Source organism: Myotis yumanensis, unplaced genomic scaffold, assembly GCF_028538775.1.
Source record: "Myotis yumanensis isolate MYYU_CA2020_CCGP unplaced genomic scaffold, mMyoYum1.0.hap1 SCAF_7, whole genome shotgun sequence".
Lineage (NCBI taxonomy): Eukaryota > Metazoa > Chordata > Mammalia > Chiroptera > Vespertilionidae > Myotis > Myotis yumanensis.
In genome coordinates, this window is record NW_027223758.1 from 42,913,397 (window position 1) to 42,938,939 (window position 25,543).

A 25,543-nucleotide genomic window follows, 5' to 3' on the forward strand; every position below is an offset into this window, starting at 1 on the left:
AGTACGTGCATATCACAATAACAAGAAATGAACATGTGCACATATACACAGAAAAAAGACTGGAAGGATATGCACTAAAACATTAGTAAGGCTACCTCTGGATGACACAATAATGGATTATTTTCATACTTTTATAGTTTTCTGCATTTTTCAAGTTTTCAACAATGACCATTTTGCTTTTGTAATCAGAATCTGTAATGACCCTGTTTACTCTGCAAGGCTTGCTCCTACCAACTAGATTAACAGAAAATGCTGTTCATTTCCTTCCTTTGAAAAATTCTGGCCACTTTGCATAATTGAGTCCAGAGTCACAGAAATAAATGAATGCATTGTATTATAGACCTGCCCTTCCACCTGTGAATAATAACCTCCAGTGTATTCAAATATGCTATTTTCAACTGGTACTTGTGGAAGAAAGGGCAGAATTGTCACAATTTTCCATTATTTTGGTACACATTTCAATTGTTTTCATGGAATAAATGAAATATAAATTTGGTTTTGAATAAGAAACCAAGGCTTTCAGCCTTGAAGCGTTTTAAGTGAATAAAAAATTAAAAAGTGGAGAGAGAGAGAGAGAGAGAGAGAGAGAGAGAGAGAGGGAGAGAAGTTTAGGGAATATATTGCCAAAAGCTGAAACTATTTTGGATTTTGCATATACCATTATCTCCAGACTCTCTCAGAGAGCCACCATAACAGTATATCTGGGGAAATCCTTATATCAGAACTGAAGTACATGACAAAGAGGAACAGACAGCGCAAGGCAAATGAAGGCAAAAAGGAAGAATGTATGAAAATGAAAAGCCTGAGGTTGACCTCTGTCAAGTCTCCCCCGCACTGCAAGGAACAATAGGCTTGACTGACAAGTGTGAGGTGGTGGTGTCACCCCTGTCCCTTCCTCCCCTCCATCCAGTGACGGAGAAGAGAGCCACATGGAACTGGCTGTTGTCTTGTCTTGAAGACCTAGGGACATAAATGCTTGGAGAACCTGTGGCTACAGAACCCATGGGAGAGACTGTTCAAGCTCAGATGTTTCTAGAATCCCTTGGCTGATGAGTTTGTAAAGCCAGGTACCAGCAGCTGGAACTGGGAAACTTTTGATGTCTATAAACCAACTCAGCTAGTGACAGGCCACCTCCCCCACAGCCCAGAACTTGGCCTGAACAGGGCCTGACCCTTTATCTCCCTTTACTTCTCAACCAAGGCTAGCCCCCTCTCAGAGATGCTCAGATTAGAGCTGTGAGCATCTTGTGCTAATTGCTGTCATTCGATGATCCTGCTTAAATCTCTAGGTGTGATCTCCCGACACATTTCAAATTAACTATAGGACTTTCCACATGCCTGTGGACAATTTGAATGTTCCTGTTGAGACTTTTTAAAGTTCAATGTCTATTTCTAAGAGTGGACAGGAAGGTTCCATGAAATACAACACACACTTACTATTTTGTTAGCAGACACTAGAATCTTCACGAAACTTCTATCTCTCCCTGTATCTTCTGGAGAGGAGTGGCCACCAGGAGATCTGTGCGCGGCCTGCTTTGAACCTGGTGGCCAGGCCTCTGGGCTCGGCTCCTCCAGTCCCGAGATAAGCCAGGAAAATATACTCTACATGACCAGCAGTCGACTTACAGAAATGCAAGTCAAAATCCACACCCAGCGCTCCTGCTTAAATTCACCAAAATTAAAAAGTCGTTTACAAGTTAAGGCTTTATGCAAAAGAGAAGCTACTGTTCACAGAGTATTTTAATAACACATGGCAGGCATTTTACACACAAGAGCCGATTTCAACCTCATGACAATCATTTTACAGAGGTGGAAACGGGCCTCTGAGAGGGTGAGGAGAGGGCCCCACTGCCCTTGTAATTGTTGAGCAGTGAGTCTGGATTCAACCGATGATATCTTAATGATTCCAGAGTGCACTCTTTCAGCCACCTGGGCTACTGTTGGATTTCAATAGCACACATACCCTCCATTCCTTTCTCATAACAGAAAAAGGGGGTGGGGTGGGAGACAAAGGTTTCATAAATCTAAACCTTCACGGAGCATGTGGTGCAGTGATGGGACCTGGGCTACCCCAGTCCAGGTGCAGGAGCTACAGGAGTGACCCCGCCATGGCTGCCATCAAGGAGCTCAGTCGGAGCTCTGTGGTCCCTAGTGGCAGGACATGACCATGACAGCGTGGCCTCGAGGGGCATATGGGAAAGGGGCTCAGGGGCACAGGCTGGCTTTGTCCGCTTGTTTAACACCAGTTTGGAGGGGGTGTGAGCCATGGTTACCCAACTGGGGAGCCAGTCCCCTGCAGCCCTCTCTTCCCAGCTTCAGCACCATAGAGTTGATCTGAAATATGGCAGAATCCATGGAACTACTCCCCAGAGAAAGGCTTCTGCTACAGAATGAAAATAATTCCCATAGAATTATCTAAAAGAATCTGTTTTTATTTTATGAATATATTTTTATTGATTTCAGAGAGGAAGAAAGAGGGAGAGAGAGTTAGAAACATCAACGAAGAGAGAGAATCATTGGTCAGCTGCCTCCTGCACGCCCCCCACTAGGAATTGAGCCCACAACCCGGGCATGTGCCCTTGATAGAATCAAACCCAGGACCCTTCAGTTCACAGGCCGACACTCTATCCACTAAGCCAAACCAGCTAGGACTAAGAGAATCTGCTTTTAGAAAAATAAGACAGATGCACAGCAGTAGACTCTAGTTTCCGGGCCCACCTCTGCCTGGATACCACTTTGAGTGGAATGGGGAGGGATCACAGAGCATCATCAAAACACAGGCTCTGAAACTCCTCAGAGTGCCCTGTTTCTCTCCAGGTTCCTCCTGTGGAAAACATTTAACCTCCTGTTCCCCTCAGCTTGTACCATTCCATGGAGTATCATTCTACTCCTAACGTGAGTAGACTCAGAAAGTGATGTGTTGAAAGTGCCTGATCCCTTCGGTGTAAGCCTGAATAATCGGTTCAGGGAAAACTTCAGCACCAGCGTACCCTCAGTGCAATGTCCTCAAAGTTATTATCCCAGCAGGAATGTGAGCATTCAAACATTTCTGATGCCCTGGGAAAGCTCCCCAGACATTCTAGAACCAACCACACGTCACCCTCTAATCTACTCTGTGCTTGGACCTTACAGCCACTCCTGTGGGCTACTGAGCTGAGCATTTTTGTTTATTATGAGTTCCTCTCCTCTTACTGCCTTGCAGGTCCCACCTGAAAATATACTCCCATCGCCCCCCCCGCCCACCACCACCACCAAACTGCACCTGGGAAAGTGACGCTGAAGTGGGAAACAGGGTTAACCGTCTGCAGTCAGGAAGCAGCAGAAATAGATGCATTATAAGGAAGCAAAGGTTCTCTTCCTGTGCATGGGAGCAGCACAGGACCTGGAGGAAGAAAAAGTCTAGTGCAGCTTCAGAAAAAATAGTACTTAGAGGTCAAGATGAACTTTTTGAGGGGTTATTAAGGATTGCGACAACATGAATAGACCCAGAGGATATTACGCTAAGTGAAATAAGTCAGACAGAGAAAGACAAATAAATGTATGGTTTCACTTATATGTGGAATCAAAAAAAAACAAAAAACAAAAAACAAAAAAAAACAGTGAACAAACAAAACAAAACAAAACAGAAACAGAAACAGACTCATAGATACAGGAAACAAATTGGTGGTTACCAGAAGAGAGGGTGTGTGTGGGTGGGGGAGGGAGGGTGGAGAAGAAGGTGAAGGGGATTAATAAGTACAAAGTTGCAGTTATAAAATAAATAAGCCATGGGGATGCAATGTACAGCATAGGGAACAGACTCAATAATATTGTAATAACTTGATATGGTGATAGATGGCCACTAGACTTATCATGGGGAATTCATAATGTATATAAATATTGAATCACTATGATGTACACCTGAAACTACTAGGATATTGTGTATCAATTATATGTCAGTGTTTTTTGTTGTTGTTTTTTAAAGAATGGACTGTTTCAGGCCATGGTGAGCTAATGAAAGCTAATGAATCTGAATACTGGGTAATATTTCTTAACTTCACTTAAAATAAATTTTAAAAATTAAATTTATTGGGGTAACATTGGTCAATAAAACCACACAGGTTTCAGGTGTACAACTGTATAACACATTATCTACATACTTCATGTGCACTCATTACCCAAAGTCAAGTCTCTTTCTGTCACCATTTATCCCCAACTTTGCCCTCTTAGACCTCCCCCAACTTCCCTTTTCCCCCCAGCAGTCACCATGCTGTTATCTGTGTCTGGGGGGTTTTCTCTGCTTAATCTCTTCATCTTTTTCACTTAGCCACACAACTCCTTTCCCTCTCACAGCTGTCTGTTTTCTGTATCCATGAGTCTGTTTCTATTCTGTTAGTTTTTGTTCATTCAATTCCACTTATATAAGTGAAATCATATTCAGGCCCATCCATGCTGTTGCAAAAAGGTAAGATTTTCTACTTCTTTTTAAAAAATATATTTTTATTGAGGAAGGGAAAGGGAGAGATAGAAACATCAATGATGAGAGAGAATCATCTACCAGCTGCCTCCTGCATGCCCCCTACTGGGAACTGAACCCACAATGCAGGCATGTGCCCTGACTGGTATTCTAACCATGACCGCCCCAGGCCTTCACCACACTATTGTCTGTGTCCATGGGTTATACATGTATGCATCACCACACTATTGTCTGTGTCCATGGGTTATACATGTATGCATATATAAGTCAAATCTCAGAGACGGTTGGGTGAGTAGATGGGAAGAGATCAATCACAGAACTTATATGCATATATGCATAATCCTTTTTTTAACTGGGTTTATTGGGGTGACACTAGTTAACAAAATTATACAGGTTTCAGGTGCACAATTCTACAACACATCATCTGTACACTGTATTGTATACTTACCACCCCAAGTCAAGTCTCTATCCATCACCATTTATCCCCCCCTATATCCTCCTCCACCTCCCCCAATGCCCTCCCCCATAGCAATCACCACACTATTGTCTGTGTCCATAAGTTCTCTCTCTTTTTTTCTCTCTTTTTTTTTGCTCAATTCCTCCACCCCACACCCCAACCTGCTCCCCCCAGGGAGCCTCAGCCCTGGAATCAAAGAATCAAGGAAAACTCAGCCCTCTTTCATCACTGATGGGTTTGAACAAGTTACGAGAATTCCAGCTGAATCTCTTTGACAGATGTTGCCAATCAGCAGTGATGGATCTGTCATGTGGCCAGGGGTCTAGCCTGACCCCAAAGGATAATGGGATGATTAGGCTCTTTCTACATCCTTGGTTTCTATAATCAGCAAAGTTGATCTACAAAAACATTTTGTGACACTAGGGTAAAGAGGTAAAGAGAGATTGCCAATACTGTACCACTTTGGCTCAGAGCCAAGTGAAAGGGAATTCCAGGCATAGAAGGGAATTCCAGTCCCAGTGCAGTCCCAGCCCCCGGAATAAAGGTGCTTCTAAATGAAACTCTGAAAAGAAAGCTGTGCAGGACTGTTCTGATTTTACTTCTCAGCCCTCCTCCTCACCATGTTCCAAAAAATAATCTGTAGATTTGTGGCATGAGCCTGGAAAAACATTTCTATTGACATAGTACCCTTTCCTTCAACTCTCTCAGGGAACAACATTGTTCTTGTCTCCAATGCCGCAGAGCTGGCCAGCATCCCTCCTGTCCCCAGGAGCCTGGTGAGAACCAAACTAACCTTCCATAGACACCCTGAGACCGCTGGAGGCCACTCCTTTAAGGAAGGAGACATAAAAACTCCTCACTCCCTATTAAGGATAAAATTAACTGGTTTTTTCTTTCTTTTTAAGTCCACCTGCTTAATAAAACAAATATATTTGAGGGCTCATAACTATCTAAATAGAAAACCAATAACAAATCACATAGTTTAAAGGCTTCTATTTGGACTAATTACATCAAGCATGTTAAACTTCTGGCCCGCGGGCCGCATGCAGCCCACAATGAATAATTTTGCAGCCCAGCCAATATAACGGTATGTAAGAAATGTTTTAATAAAAATTTCGTAACTTAATTTTTACAATATCCTGTTACACATAATTATTAATAACAAACTACAACATTCGCTAATAACTGATCACTATAATAGTGTTGCATTCATTTCCCTTACGTGCCTTACAGTGTACCATTTCTCTCCACTAATACTAGCAGCGAATATTTTAGCAGCCAATTGCCATGTCATTAGTCTTGTACTGACTTGTTGGGTGTGCACAATAGGAAATATTTTGCTTTCAGAGAACAAGAAAAATAGGTTTATTTGCGTTATGCTTATTTGTGCAGTTATTCAGTGTCTGGTAAGTTAATGTTCAAGAAAAAATATTAATTTTTATTAAAATGTTCTATTATTTTATGTTAACGATTACTCATTTATTTCAGCCCTTTGTATTCAGCATGTCTCTATTGAAATAAACCCACATTTCTATGGTTTCTATGAAAATTGAGGCTTTTGGGTTTTTTTGCGGCCCACATAAACTTAAACCTTGTTTATTTGGCCCGTGTTAGCCTTTGAGTTTGACATGCTTAAGTTACACTATGGTAAACACAGTACCATGTGCTTTCCACTCGTTCTGCCAATTTTTCCCTCAAACAATCCTATGAGATTAGTACCATTGTTCTACTTTATAGATAAGGACTCTAAAGCTCAGAGAAGTTAAGAAACTGCCCACGGTCAAGGTCATCCAGTAAGCCCTGAAACCCACTTTCTTTCTCTTTTTTTAAAATTTTTTAAAATTATTATTATTATTTTCTGTTAATCCTCATGGGAGGATATTTTTTCCCATTGATTTTTAGATAGGATGGTATGGAGGGGGAGAGACAGAGAGAGAGAAACATCCATGTGAGAGAGACACATTGATTAGTTGCCTCCCTCACACAACCTGACCAGCCAGAGATCGAGCCTGCAACCAAGGGATGTGCCCTTGACCAGAATAGAACCCGAGACCCATCAGACAGCAGGCCAATGCTCTATTCACTGAGCCAAACCAGCTAGGACCCGAAATCCACTTTCAATGCCAATGCTGCTATAAACAGATTAAGAGATTCCATGCTGACAGTAAAAAGTAAAAAAAATTCAGAACCAGGCATGGTAACTACCTTTCACTGAACTAATCTATTAATTTGCTGAAAATCAAATACAAGTGTAAATATTAGTTACTATCCAATTTAAAACTGACCCTGTCATGAGAATAGGAAATTATATCAAAAGTGGATTATTTGATGGCTGTCATGTTAATTACAAAATTGAAATGCTTATAATGCACACACATCGTAAAAAAATATCAGCTCTCTAAGCAACATTAATACATAAAACCGCTGATTTGAGGTTACATATGTAGCCAGAAGGCTTCAGGCATTGCTAAAATTGAACATATAACAGGGGGAAAAAGCATAATTTGATGGTTTAAAACTAGGTTAGAGGGTTAGCATTAGAATTACTGACAGGAAGAGTTAAACACATTTTATTCTGTTTGATGGCTGAGTCCCTGGAATAAACAGTGAATAAACATATCCAGCATTAACAGGAGTTTTGCTTTAATTTCTGAGCATAAATCATCTCTCTCTGGCCAACCTGGATACAGTCACACACAGTAGAAATAAGGGAGGAAAAATGTGCTCACCTTTAACTAAACATCACAAAGCACATATTTTGTTCCAGTGGGTGCATTTGTGTGGCAGCAATGTGGCATTTGTGGGGAGAGAGCTAAAACCTGGGCCAGGAGGCCCAGTGGGGACCCTGACTGCCACTACCTGGATGTGTGAGGGCAGTCCCTCAGCCTCCTATGGCCTCAACACTGTCATCTAAACAAAGAGGAACCTTGATCACGAAGGGCTGGTCTCTTCTGGTTCTAAAATTCAGTGTCCCACTTTTAGATGTTAGTTTGTAACTATAATATTGATAGGCTCCATTCAACATGGAGATCCAAGGACAAAGTCTCCAACCACAGGTTAGCAAGAGAGCCTGACCCCAAGCACAGCTTCCAGACTGGTCACCCATTGGGAGCAACATGAGGGAGCTCAAGGAGGTGAGGCTGAACCACTGAGCGGAGCGATGAGAGCATCAGTGCATCAGGTGACAGAAGCCAAGTGTCAAGGACCTGTTTAAAAACAAATAGAATTGAAGGCAGGGGAGGGAGGATGGGTGGGAGGTAATCAACCAAAGACCTTGTATGCATATGTGCATGGCCCATGGACACAGACAATAGGGTGGTAAAGGCCTGGGGCAAGGGTGGGGAGGTGGGGGAAGGCTGGAGGGAATCAATGTGGGGAAAGGGGGTCATATGTAATATTTTCAACAATAAAGAATTATTTTTAAAAGGTCATCAAAACAAACAAACAAACAAAAACAAATAGGATATAACACCTCCTAGCAACTCTTTGGTGAAGGGTGAGATGGCAAATCCTTTAGACTTAATGGTCCATACAGTCTCTGTCTCAACTACTCAGTTTTGCTATTGTAGCAGGAAAGTAGCCATTGACACCATGTAAAGAAACTAGTGTGGTTATGTTCCAATAAAACTTTATTTACAACAACAGGCAGCAGCCAGATTCAGCGCATAGGCTACTGGCCAACCCCTGAGGACAGAGGGTGATTCCCAAGCCAAAACATCCCACAAGAGGCTAGTGGGGCTGCAGAGAGCCCACGGGCCACAACTGTTGGCAGAAACCTGTCTCCACACAAAGTCACAAAGGACTGCCACTCAGCCATCAGGCACTCAAGCCCCATGTGAACACGCCAAAAACAAACACACCATCACTCAGAAAGCAAAGAACACCTCGTTCACTTTTTCATGGAGCCTCATAGTGGGTCTGGGAGGTTTTCATAAACCTGTAAACAATCTAGTCTGGCGATTTATTCCAAATATTGACTCTACTTTAAAAGTGGTTCCCAGGATCACAGAACGTAAGGGAGGGGTGGGAGGAAAAGGGGTGGGGGGGAGATAAGGTGCTCTGAATGCAATTTCTACTTTGGCATCTTTTAAAAGACTGATGACCATTCCCAAGCAAGTGAACTTGCACTGTAATTTTACCATTAGATTTTCAACAATCAGGTCCATTTCCAGAGAATCAGAGAGAAGAATGTCCATTTCAATGAGACGGGGGTAGGGTTGGTTTCAGAGGGCACAATAGTTGACTGAAATTTTCATCCTTCATGGCAAAAAACAACACACTCCAGTTATATTTTGTACTATTTTTAAACAGTGGAGAAGAATTTTTAAAACCTTACAAAGCAATCATGATTGTGGCTCATTTTACTGTACATTGGATGGAGTATAATAAGTTACATTAAATCTTAGGAGAATGACTATGTACCAACTAAATTATTTTCCTGGATATTTGGTCATTACTAGTTTGCAATATATGGAAGGAGGTTAATTTACCTTTCAGAGAGTCACTGCTCTAAATTGGTCTTAAAGGGAGAATTTAAAGACGCCAATCTGAGGACACGAATTCCAGGTCATTAGTTTTAGTTCTTGATGGTCAGGAATGGCATCTGGGCCTAATTATTTGTAAGAGCATCTAGTGGGCAATTGCTTGGCTAACCAATATATTTTAAGAGGTCAGTGTTTTTAATGATGAAGTTGTAAACACAGGCTTATTATTTGTCTAAAGAACAAAGTTCCTTATGTACCGAATGCTAATTTCACAGACTTCCTTCACTATGGAAACTACTGTAGGTTCAGTATAACTTCATACTAATGTGACCATAACCTTTGATTAGAGTGCAGAGAGGACCACAAGCATCTCTCTCAGGGTGCTTAGCACCTAGAGGCCACCACTGTAATCTGTCATTAGCTAAACCTGGAGATTCCAAAAAAGCAGAAAAGAACATTACAACTATGAAGATGAATCTAGGGTCTCAAACTGTTTACTGATCTTTCCCTGGGACCAATGGAAGGGACAGGTCTGGGTCCCCAAAGAGCTCTACCCCTATCTTTCACAACCTAAAATTCTACCTTGAGCCTTCCTTTCCTTGGTCCCATTATCTCTAGCAGTCCTGGACAAAAATGAAATTACTTTTGAAGGCCACCAATCACATACATATGTAGCAACACCAAGTGGTGCAGATTCGCCCAGCTACCCAGCAAGCATCCAGGAAGCAGGACCTGAGGCAGGTTTGGACGCAATGGAGGGGAAGGTTAAGGTTCCCAGGCACAGCTGGGACAGAGAGCTAGTTCTTTAGTAAGGGGTGTGGAACACACAGGGAATACTAAGAAGGTTGCTGAAAGGAAGGAGAGAGAGAATGGAGACCCCAAAGACAAACGTCATCTTCTCCATCTGCATCCCACCCTGATGGAGCAGGCACGACATAGCAGTGGGCATACGCAAGGTGCATCCAACTCTCAGAATCCTGGGGTGCTTTTGACAAAGAGGACTGCTTTCATTCATTCTTCGCTTCATCTGTAAGCTTAACAAGGATTATCCCCCACTTATTTAGAATGAAATTGAAAAATTTCTGCAGATTCTGTCCTCTCCCATGATCACCAGCCATCTAGTCTGGTGTGTATATGTGTGTGTTGTTTTAGTTGCTGTTAACCACTGGGGTGGCCTTTAATACTAATACATTGAGCAGAGGTCAACATATTTTCTGTACCATCACCAACAAAATTGGGTTCAAAATGCTGAAATAGAGAATATCCTCTGGAGCTAATTAAGATATTATTATTGGCTCGTGAACAGAGGATCTTTGCCTGTGTCCTCATGAGTGAGCTTCTGTCTTGGGGGGCACAGCACCCTGGTCGATGGGGACACAGGTCGGGCCATCTGGTTTTCAGAAGGTCCACAGGCACTGAGAAGAGAAAGCCAGATGATGCTCTTAACTGCTTTGGCCTTTGTGTGTGGTTACTCCCATGCAGAAACCACAAGGAGGACACTGCAGTGGAATCTCACTTGAAGTCAGGGCTGACGTTCGCTTTTGGGCTTACCCTGCAAGTAAATGCAGTTTCTAAGAGAGGAAGACAATGGGGGGGGGGGGGCGCGATTTAGGAATGTAGACGCTCTTATTCTTGCTTATTATCAGCTCCTTCTCTTCCCCCTGACTAACTCCAACCTATGCCCTGGTACTGGGCTTAAATGCCATCCTCCTCCTGAACCTGCTGGTAGATTGTGGTCCCCCTGCATGCCTCCCCGTGTCTTCCACATCATGCAGTTACCACATTTTGTAATTACATGTTTGGGTGATTATTAGTTTAACTTTACCTCCCCCTGGACCACCAGCACGATGAGGAAGGAACCTGTCCATTCTGGTCAGCTTCCACCACAGTGGCTGGCATTGAGAAGGCTCTCAGTCAATACTTAGGGAATGAGTAAAGTACAGTCACTCCTCCTTACTTGTGGAGCGTGCATTTGCAAATCTGTCTACGGGTTAATATTTATTTGTAACTCCCAGTCAGTCCTCACGGGACCGTCATGGTCACTCACAGACACATGCAGAGCAGTGAAAACTCTGAGCGTCCCGCTGTGCATGTTTCCAGTTGAGGCGGACCCAGCGAGGCTCTGCCTTCTCGTTTCAGTTTTCATATTGGAAACACGTGTCCTTTTTTAACGCCACTTTTTTGCATTTTTGTTGGTGATCTCACAGTTGAAAATGGCCCCCAAGTATACTGCTGAAGTGCTGTCTGGTGTCCTAAACACAAGAAAGCAGTGATGGGCCTTGGGAAAAAATATGTGTGTTAGGTACACTTTGTCCAGGCATGAATTATAGTGCTGGTGGGTATTCATTAAATAAGGTGTTTTTCAGCAGAAACACATAAAAGAATGTTATGTATTGATCCGTTGGCAAAAATGCTGTGACTAGAGGCTCACGGAAGCCTAACCCTGCATTTCCCGTAGGAGTCATGGTCAGTAATGGTTAAATGATGTTTGTGACGAACTCACAGGACATAACTAAAACGGATAATGAGAAGCGACTGTACTAGCTCCATTTCTTTAATTGTAGAAATGAAAGCACCAAGAATTTCAATGTCCTGCCTCAAGACGCAGACAGCTAGTGAGCGCAAGACTTGAAGCTTTCACTCATTCAACAAATATTTATTAAGCCCCTCCTCTGACTCAGCAGTTGTGTCCATATGACCCTCCAGATCCTTAACCCCCAAACCAAATGGATGTGAACAAAGTGTTCTAACTTCTTCTGTAAATTATTTAAAGAAATAAGCTCAGATGCACAGATCCGCCGAACGCCTTCCGAGCTAGACCAAAACTATTTACTGTGTGCTTCTGGTCTCCACTCTGCAGGTCCACAGAGACGCCTGTTAGAGGGCTGCGATGTTTTGTTAAGTTGCAAAATTTTCCAGATGAATTCCACAATGGGAGTATGTTAGCAGTATGTTGTTGGAACATCTCCAGGGAACATAGCTTTGGTCAAGGAGGAAAAAATACACATAGAAAATCCATGCTCATCAAGTAGTCATGGGTGGAAAAGGTTACAAAGATGTATCTATTTATACATTTCCTCTCAGTCTCAAAGTTTGCCAGGTATTGGGATGTCGGGGGGGGGGGGGGGGGGCGGGGGGCGGGGCATTTGTAGACCTGTGGTTGGCTGTGAAATTATGAGGTTATTCCAATGAGGGAATAGTTCCAGCTGAATCCTTCCATGAATCTAATTCTCTAAGCATTCCAGGAGGAATTTTTGGATTATCTCATATCATCTTTGAAAGCCAAATTGGGTTGGGTTTTCATTTATTACTTACATAGGCAGAGTCTTTTTTTTTAATTTATCTTTATTGTTGAAAGTATTACAGATATCCTCCTTTTCCCCCCATTGACCCCTCCTAGCCCGCACCCACACCACTGTACACAGAGGTCCTGAGTCCTGAAGTGGCCATCTGGAGAATTATCATGGGCTCAATAAACTCCGGCATTGCCTGCCACTCAACTTAAGGACACAACTAAAGAGAAGAGAAAACTGTTCCACAGGGAGTTGCTAGGGGAAAAGGGACTTGGTGTCACAGACACTGAGAACTGTTTTGTCTGTACAGCCTTCTCATTTTACAGATGAGCAAACTCTGGTCAAGAAAACTTTCATCCATGTGTTTGATAATGCAGCTCCTTGCTGACAATGGGAAAGGTTTCTGCTTTAGTCCACCCAGAGCAGACCTCCTATTTCCTCTGCATCCATATGAAACACAGCCACATGTCAGGGGACTCTGTGGCCAGGCCCAGCCACATTTCCTGAGACCAGGCTCTCTAGAAATGTTGATACTGTGGTCAGGCAAAGCCATGGCATGGTGCTCTCTGGCTCACACTAACAGCCTTGATGAATTTTGTTTCATGTCACTTTTCCTCTTTCAGTTGGGCATGCAATGAATAAATTGCTAAAAGTGCAACCTGATCACTTCTTGTAAATGCTTAGAAAGGCTGGGAGTAAGTTTCTGCCTGCCCACCTTGTGATACTCACAAGAAGGCATCAAGCAGCACTTTTGGGAATTAGTTGGTTATTCAAAAACCATGTAAGAAACCTGTGTTCTTGAATTTAACAGTGTCTGTACTGGCTTCTCATTCAAAATTGGCTCCTGTAAAACAAAAAAAGTCATGTAAATCTTTTAACTTAATGTATTAAGAGCACTTATGGAATGTGTTTACACTTCAATGTGGGAGGCCTCATTTCCTTATGTAATTTCTCCAGTAACATAATCCAGTCTTGACATGGAACTTTTCTCCAAGGAGGTCAGAGGACTTGCAGTTATTATTTCATGACCCCCGACCTCTGTAATGTGTGTGGAAGCCACTCACAGAAATGTGTGGCATGCGCCTGGACTTGGGTTGCTTCTCTTCTCCATTTTTTAAAGGTTATTCCTTGTGGGGTATAGGTTTTGATATGGAGCTGATGGAAATAGCAATTGGTTGAACCTTTCTGGTCTTACAGTCCTGAGCATCCCATCTTATTTCATGGAACATGATTTCCTTAAAATGAAGGGTAGATGGTGTTAGATCAGTGGTTCCCAAACTTATTTGGCCTACCGCCTCCTTTCCAGAAAAAATATTACTCAGCCCCTGGAAATTAATTTTTTTTAAATTTTAATAGCAGTTACTCATCGCCCCCAAATGCACCTGTGGCCATCACCGCCCCCCCCCCCCCCCACTCCCCGATCACTGTAGCGCCCACTGGGGGGCGGTAGCACCCACTTTGGGAATCACTGTGTTAGATAATGTTCATCGAGTACCATGTGCCAGTGTGTTCTCTGTGTTTTAACTCACTGAGTCGCCATAGGAGCCGTATGAGGAAAGTAATATTGCTATTTTCCAGGTGGGTAAACTGACATGAAAGTTAGGTTCTTTGCCCAAAGTCACACAGCTTCTCTGTGTCAGAGACTTTAAAACTTGGGCCATCTGCCTTCACGGCTCACACTCTTAGCTTCTCTGATATAATGCCTCCCCAGCTATAAGGCAGCCTCCTTACCACCAACTTGTGTCGGGCCTTTAATGTTATTATTTCTTATTTCATGAGAATTTTCCCTTTAAAAAGCAGATTATATTGTGAAGGCTAAATATTGGCGTCAACAACCTTAATACTCAAATTACCCAAAGAATGAATGAAAGCAGTCCTCTTTGTCAAAAGCACCCCAGGATTCTGAGAGTTGGATGCACCTTGCATGTGCCCACTGCCGTGTCTGAGATGAGAAAGTGTGGGTTTAGGATGGAAAAGGTGATCCTAAAGGAGATGTTATCAGCCACCTTCATAATTAGGATTTACCTCATAGCCATGCATGTGTGTGCACAGTAATGCGATGGCTCATACCCTCTACAACTTCTATAGTCGGCCCATGTCTTAGACAACTCCAACTGTGTAACCACCTCCATAGGGCCACTACTTTAAAGTAGATCTGCCCATCTCCTCCTCAGCAAAACATTCTGCTAAATGCCAGGCACCCATGATCCCACATCAATATAAAATCAAAATCTAAACCCACGACTAACATTCCAAACCATGTCACAAAGTGGTCTCAAGCAGAGCTCTGCAGACAGCGGTTGACTATGGGAGAATGCTCGCTTAACTATCCCTGAGTCTGGGGGCAGCAGGCAGTAGCTGCTGACAGGCCCTGGACACTAGGAAAGCAGTTCAAGCACCCAGCAGTATGACATGACTGGTGGGAGGGGAGGTTCTGTGGGGAGGAAAATGACAGAATGTAGGTTTCATTAAGAGCATTTCCAAAGACCAGCAGCTGCGGAAAGAAGAGAGTGGAGTGGGGGAGATAAGGCTGGGAGAGCAATCACTTTGAACCCTGTGTGAAGTGAGGGATGAGGTGAGACAAGCCTGAACATGAGTGGTGAAGGGAGGAGGAAAAGGCATGTTCAAAGGCTGTTATTACGGGTTGGATTAGATAGAGGAAAGGAAGGAGGGAAGCTAAGAAAGGGATCAATACTCATTCTGAGATAGCAGGTTTAACGAGCTCTATTAGCAATAATGACAAGGCTGGCAGGATGCTGGGTTTGAAGATAACAGATCATAAGTTCAAGCAAGAGAGGAGTGAAGCCTGAACATTCAAAAGGACGGAAGAAAGTAACAAGGCAGTTAGCTGTGGGCATGGGGACCGTCTTTATTTGCATAAAATAATAAATGCATTAATGCTGGTATAATTGGAGTAGACCTTGGAGCCAAGGGCTCCAAACTGCTATTCTGTGAAGAAATTAACAGGGAATATAAAATGTATCAAAGACGTGGTTGGAGTGGCTGTGTAGAATATCATAGTAACCACATGAGATTAGAAGTCAAGAGAGAGAAAAAGTAGTTGGAGTGGCTGTGTAGAGAATCACAGTAACCATATGAGATTAGAAGTCAAGAGGGAAAAAGTGCCCTAGCCGGTTTGGCTCAGTGGATAGAGGGTCAGCCTGCGGACTGAAGGGTCCCGGGTTTGATTCTGGTCAAGGGCATGTACCTTGGTTGTGGGCACATCCCCAGTAGGGGGTGTGCAGGAGGCAGCTGATCAATGTTTCTAACTCTCTATCCCTCTCCCTCCCTCTCTGCAAAAAAATCAATATTTTTTTTTTTTTAAAAAGAGAAAAAGTCAAGTGAAGAAGGATTATGGCTCACAGGGTGGTGTTTAGAGACCTACAGGGAAGCGTGTCTGCAAGCATGGCCTCATACAACCCTCCCGCTCCTCTGCACAGGCCACCTCGAATCTGGCTGGCCCTGTCCCTTGCTTTGATCAATAGTATAAAGAGAAAGTGACTTGTGCTAGTCCGGTCTTCGGTAGTTTACAGCTTCAAAGCTCCTACCTCTGACTGCTTCCATCTCTGTTCCTGGAATGCTTATACCGCCATGAAGGAAGTCCCATCTAGACTACTGACTGAAGAAGAGCAGGTAGCAAAAGGTCACTTGGAGGACAACAGAGGGTCTCCAGCTGGCGGCCAACACCAAGGTCTCGCACATCAGCGAGGCCATGTTGGTCCCTCCAGCTCTAGCTGAGTCTCCCCAGCCAACACCACATGGAGCACGGCCAGGCCATCCGTGTGAGGCCTGCCCAAATTGCAAACCTACAGAACCGTAAGAAAATCAGTTTTAGGCCACTAAGGCTTGGGGAGCTGGTTATGCTGCAGGACATGACTGATAGAACAAAATTCTAAGAAATGAACAAAGAATAAACTATGAAAATTGGAAACGCTATTCCACCATGGCTCTTCCACTTAAGAGCTATATGACTTTGAGAAAGTTGCTGGTAAGCCAAAACCTTAATGTATCTCATCTGTAAAATGAGGAATAAAAGCAGTTTGTTACTCCCAAGATTGCCAAGAACATTCAAGCAAACCATCTATTTTGCTCCATAGAGCAACTGGGACATGATAAGTGTTCAATGCATAGTACTTACAATTATTATCATTAAAAGGTCAAAAAGAATATTCCTGAACATCACCATAATTAGTATGTTATTAAGTGTGTATTTGGTACCATCTAGAAAAATTTAACAAACACAATCTCTTCTGTTGTTTGATACATTGCATTTCTAAGGAATCTTGTGTAATCAACAATTACGTTATAAAAATAACTGCTTCTACAGGGAAAAGGTGGGGTTTAGGGCTGTAAAACCTAAACATCCCTGAGAAAATTTAGTATTTAATCACATCCAGGTTGTGCTCAAAAGGCCTTTTTTATCTCCACCAAGACTATCCCTTGCACTCTCTTGTAAACATTATTTTTATTAACTATGGCTCTTCATAAAGTAGAAACACGAGGGTTAACAAAACCCCAAAGTTAAAATAAATTGTGCTTAGAATATAAGAATGTTGAAGGGAAGACCCCAAAGCCAATCGAACAGTCAGCTGCTCAAACCAGGTATCACCGACAACGTTTGCTGCTATGAGTGTTGTAGCTCCCAGCGGAGAAGGAAGGATTCTTTACCCACGTGACAGCGTGTGATAGAAAAGGTGTTTTCCAATTCGTCTGCTGCATTATATCCAATTTATGGTATGAAAGCCGATCCTGCAGGAAGTTTTTCTGCATTGTACTACCCAGGGTACTAAATAAAATATGCTAGTTCTGCTTATCAGCTAGAATAATGATTGCTTTCTGTAGTGATCAATTTCATGTTGAGCTCCTTATGGGGAAAACCAAGCAATACTAACTAAGATCTACTGCTACTCCACCTGCCCTCCCTGCCGCACACACAGGATTACGGAACTATCAGGTAGGCTTCTGCCCCTCAACAAGTTTTGCTCTAAGCAGTCTCACTGTACATGGACAACTCCCACATTAAAAGACTTACTTGACTCTTCTTACAAAGGAATATAACTTCCTTGGTCTCTCATCTCCATTCTCTTTAGAATCCCAGGGGCTGTGAAGATAGAGCAGCACTACTGAGTGCAAAGGATGTCCCACAACATTCGAGAGTTGGTCCATCCAGAGTGAAGAGACACTTATAGAATATGAGGATAAAGAAGGTTCGGACATTCTCCAAACACAGCCTGGGAGATGAGCACTAGGAGCTAGAAGATGCTGCTAGAGGAAGTGTGCAGCAGACCCAGGGACGGGCTAGAAGGAAAGGACAGAGAAGTCTGTAAGGAGAGGAGCGGGATCTCAAAAATGTTAAGCAGGAGCAAATAAGCAAGAATGAATAATAAAAGTCAGCAGTTTAGGTCAAAGAAAGTAACAAATATGTGTTTCTCCTCCTGCCCCCACTCCATAGGTAACGTGAAGCAGGCAGCAGCAGAAACCAAAGCAGCAGCAACGATGTCATACAGTGCCTAGAGCCTGGACAGCTTCCTATTGGGCCCCATCAATGGGCCTTAACCATACTGCAATTGGCAAGACAGCAACCGACTATACTTGAAGGTCATGACCATGGGCAACTTGCCATGCCCATCCTAGGGGTGAGCACTATCACATGATGTATTGTTCTTTTTACCATGACCCTTGGGTGAAATTTCTCTTTGGTCTGAAGAACAGCTGTCATAGTCCTGGGCATTTTACCATGTGGACCAGTTTGACATCTTTTCTCCCTGGCTGCTAAAGAGCTCAGAGCCCTATGACCCACCTGTCGTCGCAAGCCTGTGTGCCTTTATGGCATACATTCTTACCCTCAGTCCTGGCTCCCTTCCTTAAGTCTCCAATTCTGTTTTTGTTTTTTTAATGGATGCTATCTTCTCATACTTTATGTATTACCAACTGCCTTATATATCTGGAATAGATCCAAGTATAAATTTAAATCCACAAATACAAAACGTGGCTCTGTTTCAGAGGATGATCTTACTATACAGTAACCATGTGGATTCATTCACTCTTCCACAAACATTTATGCTGCACAGAAAATGGACCAGGCATCGTACTACAGGGGATACAAAAATAAATAAGACAGGCCTGGCCCCTGCCCTGATGTCTAGTCAGGAAAAGACACAAAATAAGCTACAAATCATTTAAGTACTGTAGCAAAATAAAACAAGGACCTAAAATGGACAACTATAGACTTGAGTGCGGAGCACTTCCGAGACCCAGCTGAGGTTCTAGGCACGGGGGCTGGCGGGCACTACCTGGAGCAGTTCAGGACATTCCTGGTGAAGGAGTCAGCCCTGGCTTAAACTTCAAGTTGAACCTGTTTCTGAAGAAAAATCCTCAGAAACCAGTGCGTATGGCCCTGAGGCCAGCAGTACACAGGATGCTGATGTGCCTTCCTTGGGGAGCCCACCTGAGGCCAAACTGGTGGAGCTGGACTTCCTGGGAGCACCAGACCTTCCTGTGCTGGGCCCACCTCTGTGTGTCCTCGGGCCTGGGGGCTCTATTGTGGACATGCTGCAAGACCGCCAAGGACCTGGACCGGGCAATGGAGGCAACACAGAAGGAGAACCTGCGGCTGAGGAGCCAGTGTGAGGGGCTGCATCAGATGAACCTGGAGACGGGGAAGGGATGAGAGCTTCATGTCCCAGGGGATGGGGAAGGTCATGGATGGGGAGAAGAGCTTCAAGTACCAGGCGATGGGGAACACTCAGAAATAGCAGGCCTTTCCCAAAGCCAAGACCCAAAACATTCTGAGAGAAAAAGACCAGCTGACTGTGGATCTGAACTCCATGGAAAAGTCATTCTCTAACCTCTTGAAGAGGTTTGAGAAGCAGGAGGAGTTACTCAAAGGCTACCATATGAATGAAGAATCCCTGAAGCAGTTATATCATCAGGTTTAAGGAGGAAGGCCAGAGGTACCAAGCGCTGAAGGCCTAGGTGGAGGAGAAACTGTGACTGGCCAACAAGGGCATTGCCCAGGTCTGGAGCGAGGCCCAGGCAGAGGCGCTGGCCTGCCAGGTGAGCCTAAGGAAGGAGCAGATGCATGTCTACTCGCTAGAGAAGGCTGTGGAGCAGAAGATAAAGAAATGATGAACTGACCAGAATCTGTGATGACCTCTTTTCCAAGATGGAGAAGATCTGGCAATTTAAAAATGGGCAAAGGACCAGAATAGACACTTCTCCAAAGAGGACATACAGATAGCCAACAGACTGATACCCAATGTCACTAATTATCAGAGAGATGCAAATTAAAACCACATGTCACTAATTATCAGAGAGATGCAAATTAAAACCACAGTGAGATATTACCTCATACCTGCTAGAATGGCTAGTATCAATAAATCAACAAAGAACAAGTGTTGGCGAAGATGTGGAGAAAAGGGAACCCTCATGCACTGTTAGTGAAAATTCGAATTGGTACAACCACTGTGGAAAGAAGTATGGAGCTACCTCAAAAAATTAAAAGTGGAATATATCCAAAGAAACTCAGAACCTTAATTTGAAAGAATATATGCACCCCTATGTTCATTGCAGCATTATTTATAATAGCCAAGATTTGAAAACACTCCAAGTGCCCATCAGTAGCTGTGTGGATAAAAAAGCTGTAGTACATGTATACAATGGAATACTACTCAGCTATAAAAAAAGGAACTCTTACCTTTTGAGACAACATGGATGGACCTAGAGAGTATTATGCTAAGTGACATAAGCCAGTCAGAGAAAGACAAATACCATATGAATTCACTTATATGTGGAATCTAATGAACAAAATAAACTAACAAACAAAACAGAAGCAGACTCGGGTACAGAAAACAGACTGACGGCTGTCAGAGGGGAGGGCAGTTGGGGGACTGAGTGAAAAAGGTGAGGAAATTAAGCAACAACAACAACTCATAGACACAGACAACAGTATGGTGATTACCAAAAAAAAAAAAAAAAAAAGGGAGGTGAGGAGAGGAGTAGAGGGTAAAGGAGGGATAAATGGTGATGGAAGGAGACTTGACTTGGGGTGGTGAACACACAATACAATATACAGATAATGTATTTATAGAATTGTACACCTGAATGCCAGAAGCCAATTCTAGCATGTCAGCAGGGCTGAATCATCTGGAAATGACTGAGGGCATTTCCCCAAACGTGAAAAGCATGCATAAATTGATTGCTTGCTGCCAGACAGCTGAGGGCATTTCCATCTACATGTTATTGCCTCCTACTGGCCAAATACCTGAACAGCCGTAGGCAATTCTTCCAATTTGACAATGGATTCTGTATACTAAACCCTGGCCTTTGATGTATAGCTAGCTACCTTGCCTTAGGACAATTTGTGTTAATAAATAGCAAGGGGTCCTGAGTCTTAGTTCCTTTAGCTAAGTCTTCTCTGACTCCCCAAAATGCCTTTCAAAATTATGTTTCCTCTCTGGACTCTTTATCAATTTAAGCATAGCGCCTTCTCCAGATTCCTGAACCCCTTCTAGATGCTGGAATAAGACCACTGGCACTTGAACTCTATGTAATTTTATTAACCAATGTCGCCCCAATAAATTCAATTAAAAACATAAATAAATAGCCAAAACCGGTTTGGCTCAATGGATAGAGCATCGGCCTGCAGACTGAAGGGTCCCAGGTTCGATTCCGGTCAAGGGTATGTACCTGGGTTGTGGACACATCCCCAGTAGGAGATGTGCAGGAGGCAGCTGATTGATGTTTCTCTCTCATCGATGTTTCTAACTCTCTATTTCTCTCTCTTCCTCTCTGTAAAAAATCAATAAAATATATTTTAAAAAAAGAAATATATTAAAAAAATAAAAATAAAAACATAAATAAATAAATAAATAAAACCTAAATATAAGTATAAAAATAAATTAAAAGTTAGCCCCCTCTCCCCCGCCTTGAACCTACATTTTAATCTAAGAACACACACCTATCTATAGTATGGTATCATCTTGGGGGTCAATGTACAAAACTGCTTTTGAGGTAAAATATTCTTATTAAGGTGAAAATTTCACAACCTTATGGTTAAAGTTAAGCCAATAGCTGCCCCTGGGCCACTGCCTCCCACAGAGTCCTGCTCTGCTACCGGCAACACCACAGTGTACAATACAGGGTTTCTACTCCAGACACTTTCTCAGAATTAAGCATATGTGTTGAAATGTAAGATCAGCCCAGCCAGTGTGGCTCAGTTGGTTGAGTGTGTCCCATGCACCAGGAAGTTACTGGTTTGATTCCCAGTCAGGGAACATGCTTGGGTTGTGGGCTCGATCCCCAGTAGAGGGCATGCAGGAGGCAGCCGACAAATGCTTCCCTCTCATCAATGTTTCTCTCTCTCTCTCCCTTCCTCTCTCTGAAATCAATAAAAACATATTTTTAAAAAATGTCAGATCACTCATTAGTGGTGACAGAAGGACCACTCATCCATGACAGAATTCAACAGAAATAACCTCACAAAACAAACTCCTATTTTATTTGGGAGGGGGGGGCGATGTTTAAAAGTAACATTCATATTGGTTTGTTTTTTGTTAGTTTTTGGTATAATAATGACATTTTGGTAATGTATGAAGGCTCCACATTTCTTAGAAATGAGTGCTGAAATATGTAGTGGTCAAATGCCATTATGTCTGGGATTTGCTGCAAAATACACTAGCACAGGAAAATGGGGCGGATGAAGCACATGGTGCAAAATGTTGTTGGTGATGAGCAGATGGGAAGGGATTTTACTGGAGCATATTTGAGTTTCATAATTCAGAATCACATTCTGAGGGAAAACATGGCCAGCTTGTCTTCATCTTCAAAAAAGGTCAATTTGTACATTTTTTCTTTTTTAATCCTCACCCGAGGATATTTTTCTACTGGTTTTTAGAGAGAGGGAAAGACAGAGAGAAAGATCAATGTGAGAGAAACACATCGATTGGTTGCCTCCAGCACGTGCCCCGACCAGGTCCCGGGCTGGGGAGGAGCCTACAACCGAGGTATGTGCCCTTGACTGGAATCAAACCTGAGACCCTTCAGTCCACAGGCCTAGGCTCTATCCACTGGGCCAAACTGGCTAGGGCATGTACATTTTTCCTTTATAAGTGATTTATGGTGCAAGTAAAATCCATTGAAAAACAAAGTCTGCAGTAAAGATTCACTGTCATCCATTAAATTATAACCCCAACCTCATTTAAACGCCTTCCAAGGGAACACATGTTGAAATGCAGACAAAGAAGGCTAGCATGCAGGCAGAGCAAGTGAAAGAAACAGGCTTCAAATACGAAGCTCACCTGCACACCCTTCTGCTACAGCGGGCCGGCCTAAATGTGGAAAGGGAGGGGCAAATAGCTGACAATTATCTGCTGATAATGCAAGAGAAGCCTCATCCTGGTATGTGGGTAAGTGGCTGGAAGAAAAAGAAAAGAAAAGGCTAGTGTCTCCGTTATGTAGCTGACTGCCTTGCTTCACCGTCTCCTTGGTGGCTCTAAACAGAACCAAATATGGACCCAGAACCAGGACAGCAAGAAGGCGACAGGGCGGTGGGGCTGCAGCACATGAACTCTTTACAAGTGCCCTTGGAGAAATCAATTCAAAAGGATATGCACATGGACCCATAAGTTTGTAATAATAGTTTTTTGTAAATATAAGACAAATATTAAGCCTGTTAGGCTAAAAGATGCGAAATTTTATAAAAAGGCCTTCTCACCTGATATCACCTTTTCTTCCCACTTTCTTTTCATGAGTCTTCCCAAATGAAATAATTTCTCCTTTCTAGAAGGGGAGAGGTCACCATGGGAGTATAGGTCCTCCCTAGGTGAAGAAACCGACACCTCACCCTCCTCGCCCTGTTTTGTGGGAAGCACACCTTGAAAGAAAGCAGCAGAGAGCAAAGCAAGCCGGTGGGGATGGGGCGTGTCCCTAACCCTTGGCAGAATGAAACGATGGCTCCTATGCTCACCCAGCATGTTCTTGCAGCAAAGAGAGGAGCTGGCTCCCACTCGGTGTGGCTCAGTGGTTCAGCGTCAACTTATGAACCAGGAGGTCGACGTTCAATTCCTGGTCAGGGCACATGCTCAGGTTGTGGGCTCCCTCCCCAGCAGAGGGCTGCAGGAGGCAGCTGATCAATGATTCTCTCTCATCATTGATGTTTCTATCTCTCTCTCTCTCCCTTCCTCTCTGAAATCAATAAAAATATTTAAAAAGAGAGATTTGTCTATAAAACAAACTTAATTATTTTTTAAAAAGAGGAGCTGGCTTTCAAAAGTATGTATCTGGAAAGTAAAAAGACATTTTCCTCTTTAAGTAAACAATTGGGATAAGAAAACTACCCAAGGCACTGAAGAGATGCAGCTGATGGCTCACGAATGGCTGTCCTGTTTCTAGGGCAGATTAGGAAGATAAGTGTCCAAATATCCCACAGTGTCTTCACAGTCAAGATGGTCTTCCTTCTGTCAAACAAATCCTCTGGGCTGTAAACTAACCCTGCTTCCATTTGCTCTGCTCACATTGCCGATCCTAGACGGAACTCCATCAGAGTGACACCCCCCCCACCCCGCCCTGCCCCAAGAGAACCATAGGGTTTTGAGGATCCATAGCCATACCTTCTAGGAGGGCAGTATCAGGGCTAGACCCTACAGGCCATATCTCGAAGGTTCCAGACCCATGTGCTACCTGGTGACACTAGATTGTTTTCTTTTTCTGATTCATTTAGTTAAAGCTTAATATATTTTAAATCTGCATCTGAAGTTTAAACCTGAACCCTCAACATCAAGGAGGGCCCCATTAGCATCTGATAATTGCCTTATAAAAAGCTCTCCAGTGAAGAGATGATTGATGGTGCATCCGTACATGAAATACGCTATAAAAGAATACCGTGCTGTAAAAATGAATTGGCACTCTATGTAATGATGAGTAAGCGTCCCTTACCCATTGTTATGTGAAAAAGCAACTGCAGAACAATCCCATTTCTGTGAGCAATGCCTGCAGGTAGGGAACGGTCACCAAAAACGCATGCAGTCCCTTGACAGTCAACCTGGAGGCTGAGATTAGGGGGGGCCTGCAGTTCTAAGTCAGACATTGCTAGATGAAAAATGGGCAAAGAGCAAGTATTGCTATCATCATCATAAGAAAGGTCAAGTTTTAGAAAGGGAGATTTCCTCTTTCTTGTGCCCCTTTCCCTGCAGGGACTGCAAAGCATGACCCCTGCCCTTTATAAATTCTTCCCTAAAAAATAAAAAAGCATGTTTTCCTCCTCATCAAGGCAGTTTCCATCGAAAGCCAAGCCCCTCAGTTGTAAAGTCCTAAAAAGAGTGGATGAAACCCTCCTCTGTCAGGACTTAGGGAGTTCAATGCGGTCCCAGAGGCACCCTGGGCTTCACAAAACAAAAGCTGCATCACATCAAAGGTACACATACGAGCACATACCAGTGTCAGGGCAATCCAACCGAGCCAAGCTGTGGATAAGTGAACGGATAAATACACGTCCAAAGATGATACAAGTCATATTTTAAAGAATGCATGCGAAAAACGCATCTTAAGAAACAGCAATGGAAGGATTAACTGAAGAGGCTGGACTTGGGGATGCAGCTTGAACAGAACTGGATAGCTAAGGGGGGTGGGGGAGGGCAGGTCTACACTGGAGCTTCCCAAAAGGGGCATCCCCTCCCCATCACACCCTCCCAGCCCTGACTGCCCAGAAATGGCTCCAGGTGTGTGAGGACCCCACCCTCCTCTCGCCCTAGGACAGCACGGTGGCAGCTAGGCTGCCAGAGCTCCCTGGGCCAGGCATCTCCAGCCTGAGCGTCCTCTGTCATTGACCTCCACGTGCCCTCCACAGATGATCACT

General features: G+C 43.4%; 1 protein-coding gene and 1 pseudogene across 1 annotated transcript in view; one reads left to right on the forward strand and one right to left on the reverse strand.

Annotated features, from left to right (window-relative positions):
* Positions 1-25,543, reverse strand: part of CCBE1 (collagen and calcium binding EGF domains 1) — a 178,269-nt gene that overhangs the window by 140,001 nt on the left and 12,725 nt on the right. The window lies entirely within an intron of this gene.
* Positions 16,282-19,930, forward strand: LOC139014277 (transforming acidic coiled-coil-containing protein 3 pseudogene; annotated as a pseudogene).